The 12,105-nt window shown below is 45.5% G+C and overlaps 1 protein-coding gene across 1 annotated transcript in view; it reads left to right on the forward strand.

Annotated features, from left to right (window-relative positions):
* Positions 1-513: 513 nt before the first annotated feature.
* The window catches only part of SLC38A4 (solute carrier family 38 member 4), a 71,963-nt gene continuing 60,371 nt past the window's right edge, over positions 514-12,105 (forward strand). Inside the window, exon 1 of the mRNA XM_040488358.1 lies at positions 514-624. The gene's annotated coding sequence lies outside the window, so the exon portion shown is untranslated. The remainder of the gene's footprint in view (positions 625-12,105) is intronic.

Consider the following 12,105-nt stretch of genomic DNA (forward strand, 5'->3'; position numbering starts at 1 on the left):
CCCCCCCCCCCGCTTCACTGATGCATGAAGGGGCTTTAATGGTGACTGACGGGTTTTTCATTTATACCCCTTCCTCCATTTTCCCCCCCTTTTACGTCAGGCTCAGGTTCGACATCCCCAAACCTGGAGGCAGTTTAGGGACACCTACCCGAAAGACTTTTTTCCTGACTTCGAAGGGAAAATCAACATGCATTTCTGCATGTAGGGCAGACTCAACAAATGCAACCTTGACTATTGAGGAGACTTCATTACAAAACCACAAACAACCAAACAACAACCGCGAAAACCCGAACTCACACCAAGGTATTCTCCGCTGTCGGGGACCCAGAGAGGAGGGAGCAGGGGCCAGCGGCTCCCAGGCTTCACTCTTGCGGGACAGCTGGACAACTCAGCCCACCTGGGAGGATGCTTCTGTTTACATCTCAGGTTGCCGCCTGGCGATTGGTGGCTGGGCTGGAAGGGAGGGTCCTCAGGAAAGGCGACACTGGGGATGCTGCCCCCTATCACATGATGGAAATTTCCACTCTTTAGAAAGGCGAAAAGAAAAGAAAGGAGGGTCTCTCAATCCACCCTTTTCCGATACTTCCCCCGGATCCCAATCGGCAGAAGTAGAAAACGACACAGGTGAGTGACACTTTTCTAATCTCTGCTAGACTTAGAGACTTGTCAGTGTGCGAACTGGTGGCTGGATCCCAGCCGGTGCTGGTGTGGGTGCGCGTATGTGATTGCGCGCACAGGGACACGCACGCGTGTGTGGTCCGTTTGCTCAACCTTCTGGGGCTTAGGTTAGGCATTGCGGCTCTTCGTAACTTGTTTGTTGATTGACCCTAATTCTTCTTAGGTTTTCTAAAGGATCATGCTTTGGGTGGGTTATTGCAGGCTAATGACCGATTGACTAGAAATTAAGTAAACCAGGGCATACAGAGGTAAAGGGAACTAGCTGGGAAGGCTCGTGTGTGGCTCTCTTTGCAAGAGAGGTGGCGGTTCCAAGGTAGCCCATTCCCAGCAGGCGGGAGGGGTGGCTGGGGCTTGCCCCCCCCCCCCCCCCGGATTTCCTAGGCCCTTGGGATTTCCAGTTGGGTGTCCAGCGACCGCCTTCCACAGCGGTGGCCCTGCCACCAGCCTCGCTCGAGTCGAGTCGGCTTGCGATCAGTGCTGGCAAGTGCTACCCAAGTCGCGGTGCCGGGGCCGGTGTCCTCAGGGCGGGGACATTGGGTGCTGGACCTAAAATAGACCCGTTGTCCCTGACAGCTGGGCTGCCTGGGCCAGGCCAGCACGGTTCCCTTGGTGGGGTGCTGTGGCCCCAGGAGGAGTCCCGAGAGTGTCTCCTTGAGGGGAGGAGGAAGGCGAGAGCCTTGCTGGGTCTGGGGGCCCTGACTGCGGGCGGCAGCGGCGGGTTCGAACACTGAGGCCGAAGTTCCGACGGAGGTGTCCAGCGCCCGCTCCAGGGGACCGGGAAGCCCGGGGCGCACTGGAGAGAAGGGAGGAGAGGTGCAGAAACGCGGAGCGGGAAAGGCGAGTGGAATCGAGGGGACGTCGAGGGGACATCAGAGAGAGGGGTGAAGGCGAGAGGAGATAAGAGGCCAGAGCCCCGGAGAGCGTGAGGGTTGGAGGGAAAATGGAGAAAAGAGAATGAATGAGAAGAGCGAAGGGAGCGCACACGCAGGGAGCTCCTGGGGGTGACCTGGGAGCCTCGGAGTCCGGAGTCCGGAGTCCGAGAGAGGAGAGAGGTGACCGCGGGGACGAGCGGGCTGTGTGCTGGGAGCGGCACGGGGAGTGGCTTTTCACAGGCAGTGGCACCGGTGGGCGCCGCGCCCCGGCCGCTGGCAGGGGTGGAGGTGCCGAGGCACGCGGTGCACCCCTGGGGCCCCCAGCTTCTCTTAGCGATCCAGCAAGGACAGGTAGGGAGAACGCCCCTCCGGTGCCGTGAGCACCGGGAGATGCGTACCCGCCTGCTGACTTGGTCAGAGAAAGCGATAAACTAGGAAGCCCAGCCTGGGAGGCTTGGTGGCTGGTGTGCCAGGGTGGCACCGGGCAGTGACGGCGCAGTAGTTGGGTCCTTGAGAGACTCTAGAGATCCCGAGCCTCAGTTCTAAGCCGAGCGTTTAGAGACCTGGTCCTGGTTTCACCAGAGGACGGAGTGTGTCTGGAAGTCAATTTCTCAGGGCAAAAGTGCATCTCTACCTGTCTCCGGGCATCTTACACCCTGAGAAAAGAGGCAAAGGGGTAGCTGTGGCCCTGAAGGTATAAGCAGACCCTGGCTGCCCAGGCGCGTCCCACAGACACCTATTCGCCAGGGGCCCCTCCCCACTCCTCCCCCCACCCCGAGCTCCTGGGCTGGCTTTCTTTGTTATGCATTTGGGAGCGGTGCAGCTTCTCACCCCTGGGGAAGGAAGGAGAGTTGGCCTGTTTCCCAGTTTACTGCTTTCTTATATTCGTATTTGCTTCCCGGCAGCACAGACACAGTCATTATGACTGAATTGTCTTACGTTGTAAAAAGAACACGCTATGCCTGGATCACAATCTCCAGGGCCCGGTAGCTAGGGCTCTACTTTGGGTTTGGTTCAACTTCAGTTATAGCCTTTTATAGAACTTAATTTGGGGGTGAAGTGGGGGGGGATAAGCCCCACTGCAAACAAGTCCCTAAGGAGTCATCGAGGTTGGTAGACTCTCTCACTTGGGACACAAGAAGTGTGTGTGCGTGCACGTGCATGTGCACATGTGTATGTAGCTTCGCAAATGCTAACACATGAAATCTACAGAAAATCCACAGTCTGGGTAGAAGTTTGTTAAGGACAGAGAAACTGAAGACTATGTGAACTTTGCCAAATTATTGAATGCCATGTGTTCAGAGACAGAAAGCTTTTATTGGGCTGATTCTGTCACAAAACACTAAAACGAAGGGAGATTGGTGTAAGGGGACAAATAGTTTTCAAGGCTGCAGGGATGAGTGAGTATGTAATGCAAGGTGCTCCAAGGAGGCTAGTCTGTACTGGATTAGTGATGACAATGACTTACACATATATATCCGTTATTATATTTATTCTGTTTTGCTTCTTTTATGTGAAGTCCTCATAACCACCTTAGGAAATAGACTCTATTATTATACTCATTTTACAGAGCAAGATTGGGACATATACAGTGCAGGGCACATAGAACCTCTTTGGAAGTCCTGTGTGGGCAATTACTTGTTCTTAAATCTAAACGAACAGCTCTCTTTCACTTTGGACTTTATCAGGGGCAGAACTGGACAGGTGACTTTCAGAGACCCAAAGCTGGCTGTTTGGCCTGTTACAGACCAAACCGAGGCTAAGAAAGCCAAGGCATGATCATACAGCTATAGACTGAATCTTCGAGGGCCCAGAACTAGATTTTTTCAATAAGTGACATTTGAGAAATGCATAGTATGCCTGTGGTTACCTGTCAGTTTATCAAATGCTGGGGACGAGCATGATAAATACAGCTGCTGTGGACTTCTGTGTTAAATGTTTTTCTTCTTTCATGTCATTGCCATTGTTTATTTCCTCAGTGTTTTTCAGGCATCTGTTTCTTTTTCTTCCCCCTTGTCTTTTGTACTGACTTACTAATATTTTCTAACTATTGTTAAAAACAAAAACACACCAAGAAGGGCTTCATTTAATTTTTACTCTCCAAAGCAATGACTTCTATGAAAAAAAAAAATCAAAGGAATAATGGGGTTTATGGCTACTTATATATTTTTGATATCTATCAAAATAGTGGTTTTTTTTTTTTTTTGAACGTGCTTCATGTATCACCTGAAGTTATTCTCCTTGCCACAACTGCCCTGGGGACATCTTGTAGGAAGGGTAAGGGGCCGGAGTAGGGGAGAGAGAAAGAAAGGAGAGGAGAACTCTGTTAAGAGCCAGACTTTTATAGCTAAGTCCTTATGTTCCAAATGTGAATCACCTTTAATCTTCACACAGACTTCCATGGTATAGGTGTTTGTTATCTCCAGTTTACAGAGGAGGAAACTGAAGCTCATAGAAATGGAGGAAAGAGCCAAGGGTCACCCAGCTGGTAAGTGACAGTGCTGGCATCAGAACTAAGTCCCTTCCGTGCCTGAGTTCCTGCCTCCATTTGAGCCAGCACAAAGAAAGAGGACTAGGAAAACCAAAACTTAAGGAAAAAAGAGGTTTGGAAAGATGTTGCACAATAGGGTAGGATATGCACGATGGGAGAAATGAACTGCCAAGTCCCTTTTGTACGACTGCTAACCTTCTTCTGGTCCTCCTCCCATTTTTGTAATGACTTAATTCCATTCGTTCATTCCACAGTCACTGAGTATCATTACCTTCCAGTAACCCTGTTAAGGAGTTTCTTTTATCCCTGTTTCCCTAACACCTACCACAGTCCCGGTCAAATGTGCCCAAGAGATGTTTGTTGACTAAATGAATTAGTCTAGTCAAGGAAAGAATAAGCAAGCAAACAGTCACACTAACAGCATGTTGATGGCCAGGAAAAATTCAGATTGGAGTATGGCACCTCTGAAGCTGGCTTAGGGAGGGGGCCAGAGAACATTTCAAGACTAGGTAACACCTGAGCTAGGTTATGAAGTAGAAATAAAAGTTAGGCAGGCAAAGAAGTGAAGGAAGTGGGAGAAGATTCTCAACAGAGACCAGCCTGAAGGGAGAAAGGAGAAAGTGTGAGCCACTTAGGGAACTTAGGAGTTCAGTACTGGGAAGTGGAACATGTAAGGGAAGAGGCTGGGAGGGAGGAGTGTCCTGTGAGGTCCTCACTCATTCTGTCTGCAGGGGTCCCAAAGCTCTGCCTTGCCCTTGCATTCCAGAAGTGAACCGTCCTAACTAGGAACAAAATGACTGAATACAGGAATTGACAACACATTTTATTATTTTATCATTTGAGTATGGTCATATAATAGAGAATTATAATTTTTTAGACTCCTTATAATGTTAGGGTTTGAAACACTGTGCTCAAATGGGAAGACCAGACTTTGGTGTCCTCTGTATGGGAAAATCAATTATTTTTCTAGCTCTTGAGGGGATATTCCATTTTAACAAAGATACAATTTACACAATCACAAAAAACTATTTCCAAACAAATGCTTTTCTGTGTTTTTCTGACGGGGAGGGGTAGCTGGGGAGGATTTGTCTCCTTATTTTAGTTTTTAGTGGTTTTATTTATTTTACTGTGTTGCAGAAGAGTCTGGAAGGAAAAATGTATTAAAAAAAAAAACCAAAGTGAGATAGGGAACGGAATGATGTCAACCTCCAACTCCAAAGTAGATGTTTATGCCAGTTTAGATTCTGGCTTTTGATAACAGATTTGGAGAATTTAACTCCCACAGTCTCTTGCTTCGTTAGGGATCTTTTATGCTAGTTTTTCATCCCAGGCTCAGAGGTCTGCCTGTCTCTTCACCATTTCCACACTTGTAAAATACTGTTACTCAAACTCTTCTTATTTGGAAGGGAATTCAAAGGGTAAATGAAATCTACAAATAATCCAAAATCTAATTTCAGTTAATACATTAAATCCTCGACTTTTTAGCATTATATCCCTGGGCAAATTTTTTTAATCTTTTTGAGCTTCTCTTCAACTACAAAATTGAGATCATAATAGCACCTACCTCATGGGATTGTTATGAGGATTAAATGAGTTAACACATGTAAAATGCTTAGACTAATGCCTGACTCATAGTGAGCACTCAATATGGGATTGCTATTATTGTTAATGTTATTTATTCTGCCACCCAAAGCATTATTTGAAATGCTAACAAATGGCTATATGTTCTTTGACCATGTGTTTTCCTCTGTCATAACTAAAATGAAGGAAGCAGAAGAGAGGAAATGAAAAAAGGATAAATAATACACAGGATGGTCCAGCCCAGAATAACATCATGCCCTGCATAATAAGATTGAAATGTTCCCTTATTTCCTGTTGGCTATTTGCCCCTATTTCTCCTGATAAATCTCATGTGTATCCGTCATCAAAATGAACATCATCTCCAATTCCCTTGTTTTCTCTCATTTTTGTCTCCATGGTGCCTCACACAGTGCCTGGCACAAACAAATACTCATGCATGTCTGCTGAAGAAAGGAAGGAAGGAAAACAGGGGAGGGGCAGGAAGAGAGGGAGACACAGAATTGGAAGCAGGCTCCAGGCTCTGAACTGTCAGCGCAGAGCCCGAAGCGGGGTTCGAACTCAGCAACCGTGAGATCATGACCTAAGCCAAAGTCGGCCGCTTAACTGACTGAGCCACCCAAGCACCTCAAAACAATTTATTCTTCAAGCAAGCATGTTTTCACTGAAATATTAAAGGCTTTTGCAAAGTGAATTTGTGCCTTACTGACCGTCAATGTAAATCTTTTTAAATAAATTACTTATTCAGTGTGCATTATTGCACACCATTAAGCATGCAGGCAGGGAATCAGGGCGTGTGGAAAGGAATCCCTGCTCCATCATACAGCTGGGCTTCCTGGATTCAGATCTTGGTTCTATCATCTGGATGTGCTGGCTTCCAGTTTGGCTCTCCCGCTTTCTACCTGAGTGGCCCAGATAGAGCTAGTTACTTAACCTCACGGCTTCATTCTCTTCCTCTATAAAATGAGGGAAACGTTTACTACTTCATAACGATTTCACGAGGATAAAACAATTATATGTGGCACATGGTGAAATTTAGGAGTGTTTGTTAAGCAGCTAAAGAGACTAGTTTTCGAATTCGATGTAATACTAATACCAGCCTTATAGAATTCGGGTGATGATACTGCACGGCACATTATAAATGGTAACGTTACCATTACTATTGCTATTATGGCAAATCCTTATTTCTGTGTTTCTGCTATGAGGAGTTGGGGCCCTGACGTGGCTTTTCCATTTTTTGGTCCATTGAAAATCATATTGATTCTGCCTTCTGTTTCAGGGTAACTTTTCCTCCCCACCCACCCTGTGTTTGTCCTGTCATTTTGCCTTGCGTCATTCATGCGCTTTTCACACTGCATACTCCTCAGGACAAGGACTTTGCTCTTTGTTTTGGCATAATTTTATACCACTGGGTACACTCATGGCACTATAAAAATGTTAAAGAAAAAAAAGAAAAAAAAAAAGATGTAATCCCCCCAAGAGGCAACTTTGGCCATCAGCTGGTCGGGCCACCGCTGTGTCTGCAGTTGTGGAGTGTGCTACTCGGAGTGTGGAGTGTGCTGTCCAGAGCATCTCTGGCAGTGGCCGGTGGCTTATGGGCGACGCGTGTCCTGCTCAGCCACCGCCCGTTTGCGCGCTGGGAGCATGAGCTGGGTCGCGGCGCCAGGGAGGACCGCAGGAGGCCACCACGTCAGGGACAGGCGCTGCTCACGACTTTGCCTGCTTTTGCTGAGACTTCACTAGAGAAACCAGGCGAGTGAGGGAGATGGACTTGGAAAGAGAAGTAGAAAAAAAAAAAAAAACTGAAAAAGGAGGGGAGAGGGAGGGCAGCCCTTTCTGGTTTTTAAGAAAGGTTTCCTGCATGCGACATGGGGCTACCCATGCTATAGTCTTATTTTCTGGAATTTCTCCAAATGGGAGGAATGTGGTACATAGATGCCGAATGTTCTTATGAACTGTATGATCAAACTGATCTTGATTGTTAAAGTGGTCTAACTAAAAACATTCGTGTTTCCAACCTTGCTTCATGAATGCCTGAAAAGCAATCCTATGCTTCACAGCACGACATAAATGGAGCGATTTTATTATAGTCCAGAGAACACATTTCATCACTGTGTTACTCCTTTGTGGTTTTTGAAGCAATTCTTTAGAAACAGCACACTTAAAAAAAATCTGACACTTTTTGGCATGTGTCACGACGCTGTATGTCATTATACTTGCTGTACAGAGGAGTCCATGCTGTTGGTGGACTTCCATACATTTAAGCTTCTTATTTTGAAGTCATTATAGAGTCACAGGAAGTTGTAAAGGTAGCACAGGGAGGCCCCATACACCTTTGACCCAGTTTCCTCCAATGGTTACATCTGACAACTTCCGGGCAATATCAAAACCAGGAAATCGATGTTGGTACAATATGTGTGTACAATATGTATAGTTTCCGTGTCATTTTATCATGTGGACAGATTTGTGCAGCCACCGCCAGAAACAAAACCTAGAACTTCCATTACCGGATGACCTCCCTTGTGTGACTCCTTTATAGCCATACTCACCTCCTTCTCCCTTTCCCTGACAATGAGATGTTTCCCATCTCCCTATTTTAATTGTTTTGAGAATGTTACATAAGCAGAATCATAGGATATGCGATCTTTTTGCAGTTGATTTTTTTTTTTTTCATTCAGCATACCATTCCTCAGATCTATTCAAGTTGTTGTGTCAATAGTTGGGTCCTTTTCGTTGTGAAGTAGTATTCCGGCTGCTTCACCATATTTGGTGGTGAGTTGTCTTCTCAAATGATAGACTTGTCTAGAACGCCAGTTGGATTAAAGGGATACTGAGGGTACTTGGGGAAAGCGTGAGGACAAATTTGGATAAGTTTTTAACTTCAAAATGACATGTGTGTGTTATAGGGCAAAAGGATGTATAAACTACATTTTTATGTAAAACAGGGATGACTGGCCAACTGGAAAGGAGAAAAGGAATATGGCAGAAAAAAAACTATGAATTTAGACAATAAGATATAAAACATGGCACTTTTTAAGATTTCTACACCGATAGGATTATGTGTTCTGTGCCTTTAGCATTAGTTAGGATAACTCTGGTTTCTTGAAGCTAATTTTAAAAATGCTTCTGCAGTAGGGATTTCCCTGCCAGTCTGTGCTCAGTCACATAGCTGATAACTCAGGGGGCATGGCTGGAAATGACTGAGTGGCTCTCCAGTTTGACAGGGGTCGCTGAGAGTCAAAATAGCATCTTTAGCCTCAGGGCATCTATCAAGGGTCCTGAGACTGTCAACATTATACTCTTCTGGGCATTCACCCCATCTACCAGTGGGGGGAGCATCTCCCAGAGTTCACTTAAGTCAGGTGTTTTTGGTTTTTTGTTTTTGTTTTTTAATGTTTCTTTTATTTTTGACAGAGAGAGAGAGAGAGGGAGAGAGAGAGAGAGAGGGAGAGAGAAAGAGAGAATGAGAGAGCACAAGTGGGAGAGGGTCAGAGAGAGAGAGGGAGATACAATCCAAAGCAGGCTCCAGGCTCTGAACTGTCAGCACAGAGCCCGACGCTGGGCTTGAACACACAAACTGCGAGATCATGACAAGAGCAGAAGTAGGACGTTGAACAACTGAGCCACCCAGGTTGCCCTCTAAGTCAGGTTTTGAAACAAGGATGTTCTTCTGCACCTGAACACCCAGAAGCATCGGGAACCTGGACTCCAACAGCTGTAACTAGCTCAGGGAAGTGCAGCACTTCTGAATAGTACTTAGAAGAGTTAGGCTTACACCACCCCCCCCTTTAGTTGGCACCTAAAGTTCTCTCCCCCCACCCCGTCCTCCCCAAACAGTGGAGGGAACAAATTATCTACCAGCATCTGAAAGTATAAATACCCATTTGTGTTTTTAGAATTTCACACTTTTCACAGACATATTGTCATTTCACAAAATAACAGTCTAGAGCCCTGACTAGATCCAAGTCTAACTGAAGGCATCATGCTAAGTCACCAATTTAATGATTTCTGTTACCAGAAACATATTCCTTATTCCAAACTCTGCCAGAGGATAGAGGGTAGGTACAGGATGCTGGTTCCAAAGCATAAACATATATGGACTGTCACAGCTAAAATAATTTAGAACTCCTTTTATAGGCACATCTGCTCTCCTGAATCTTTCTTTTTTTTTTTTTTCAACGTTTTATTTATTTTTGGGACAGAGAGAGACAGAGCATGAGCGGGGGAGGGGCAGAGAGAGAGGGAGACACAGAATCGGAAACAGGCTCCAGGCTCCGAGCCATCAGCCCAGAGCCCGACGCGGGGCTCGAACTCACGGACCGCGAGATTGTGACCTGGCTGAAGTCGGACGCTTAACCGACTGCGCCACCCAGGCGCCCCTCTCCTGAATCTTTCAAAATGGGACAGAATCTTTGTACCATCTATGTAATTTATTTTATTTTGTGTGAATGTGAGATACCTCACATCACTTTGCAGGCTGTTCTGCTGGGTTACATCTCCTTTATGTGGACCCTAAGGTCCCACAGCCTGTGGTAGGACAGAATGCAGCCTAGCAATCTTGAGGGAGTGAACACTCTGCTGTAAGTCAGGAGACTGAACAAAAGGCTTGCTGAATTTTGTTCACCTCTCTTGCTATTATGCTATTACTTATTTTTTTTTTAATTTTTTTTTAATGTTTATTTACTTTTGAGACAGAGAGAGACAGAGCATGAACGGGGGAGGGTCAGAGAGAGTGAGAGAGACACAGAATCTGAAGCAGGCTCCAGGCTCTGGGCTGTCAGCACAGACCCGACGCGGGGCTCGAACTCACGAGCCGTGAGATCATGACCTGAGCTGAAGCCGGACGCTTAACCGACTGAGCCACCCAGGTGCCCTGGTATTACTTATTTAACTAATGATGACAGTCATTCCAAGGGTGTGATGCGAAATGCAGACATAGGCTACGGTTCCCAACATTGCGAACTTTGGTTTTTTTAAGGGATAACTGAGGGGGTTTGTTTGTTTCTTAAACTCTTTCTTTAAAGCGAAAAAAAAAACCAAAAGCTTTTCTGAAAGAAAATAGAAATGCCTCATGTACTATATCAGTGTAGACAAAACCCAAACAGCTGTACAATTACTTTTGAACAATTTTGTAATGCTAGAGCAGTATCCACACTTTACAGAATGACACCAAATATAATGGTTTACATTATTCTTTATACCAGAATTCCGTAAAGTTCAAACTCCTTAATGTGGCCATCAAGGTCAACCTCAGCCAGACTCTACACAAACACTCCACGTGAGCTACAGTAGACTCCAGTTGTCTTGGTATTACTGGGGCCAAACTTCTGATCCCGTTTCTCCTGCCTGGAACCACCCTCCTCTCTCTGGAGTCATACCATTATTCCTCCATGAAACCTGTTCCATTTGTCCTAGTTCCCATGCTGAGCCCTCCAGTTCAGTTCCAGGTCTTGAAGACAGGTATCCTGTTATGAATAGTGTCCAACAAAAAAGTAGGTACCCAGTAGTGATGGAACGTTGTCAGGAGCTGGGCTCTGCAGTCAGATGTGGGGGGTGGGGGTGAGTCCCGGCTCAGTCACCTGTTCACCAGCTTTGGTCTCTGGGTAAATTACTCAGTCTTCTTGAGCATCGGTTGCCTTACATGTAAAATGGGGATAATAATACTACCTACCTCAAAGGTTAGGGTATTACTGATTTGATACATGTAACATGCTTAGCATAGGGCTGGCTGTCATCGATATGATTACTAATGAGAACTTTAAGAATGAGATTTCAGACTTTACAAAATTAACAGGCTTATGGTCTGAGTGGAGTTTGCAGACTAGAAAACTTGGTAGTTCAGGCTTCTCTGTGTCTCTCAACCCTACCTGCTGTCATAGGAAGGGACAGGGTCCCTTTATGCCTATCAAGGAAGGCAATCTCTAATCCCCACCCACTAAGATGGGACTCAAACAGAGTGAAGCAGAGAGATTCTTTCCTTCTTAGATCTAACATAAATATGTGCGGCTTGGCACCGATTTTATTTTTAGTAAGAAGTGATCAAATGATGAGTAAATTTCTATGAAGGGAACAAATAGTAGATGTTGACTTCAAAGAGTAGTGAAAGTAGTCATCCATCCTGGAAGCTATTACCAATACAATCTGTAGCCTTAGAAAAGTGAAAAGTTCGATGAATTAACCGGTTGTTGAATCTGCATAATGCCAAATTAGTAGGTTTTCTGATATTCCCTTACAAACTGGTTGATATTTCACTGAAGCGTAGGTTCAGTCCAATCAAGGGCATAATCATTAGTGCACTCTGTGTTCACGGGTTTCTAAACAAACCCTTTTTGTGTCTTGAATTACAGATCTAAAAATGATGGGTTCAGACCACAGCATGCAATTACAAACAGAATGGGGATACTTTAAATAAATAGCAAAGTAGATTAGTTTGGGATGGGGGGGGGGGGAAGTCACATACAGATTCTGATTTTATCTTGTTCTTGG

This window comes from Herpailurus yagouaroundi, unplaced genomic scaffold (assembly GCF_014898765.1).
Source record: "Herpailurus yagouaroundi ecotype Mexico unplaced genomic scaffold, PumYag 166, whole genome shotgun sequence".
Classification (NCBI taxonomy): Eukaryota; Metazoa; Chordata; class Mammalia; order Carnivora; family Felidae; genus Herpailurus; species Herpailurus yagouaroundi.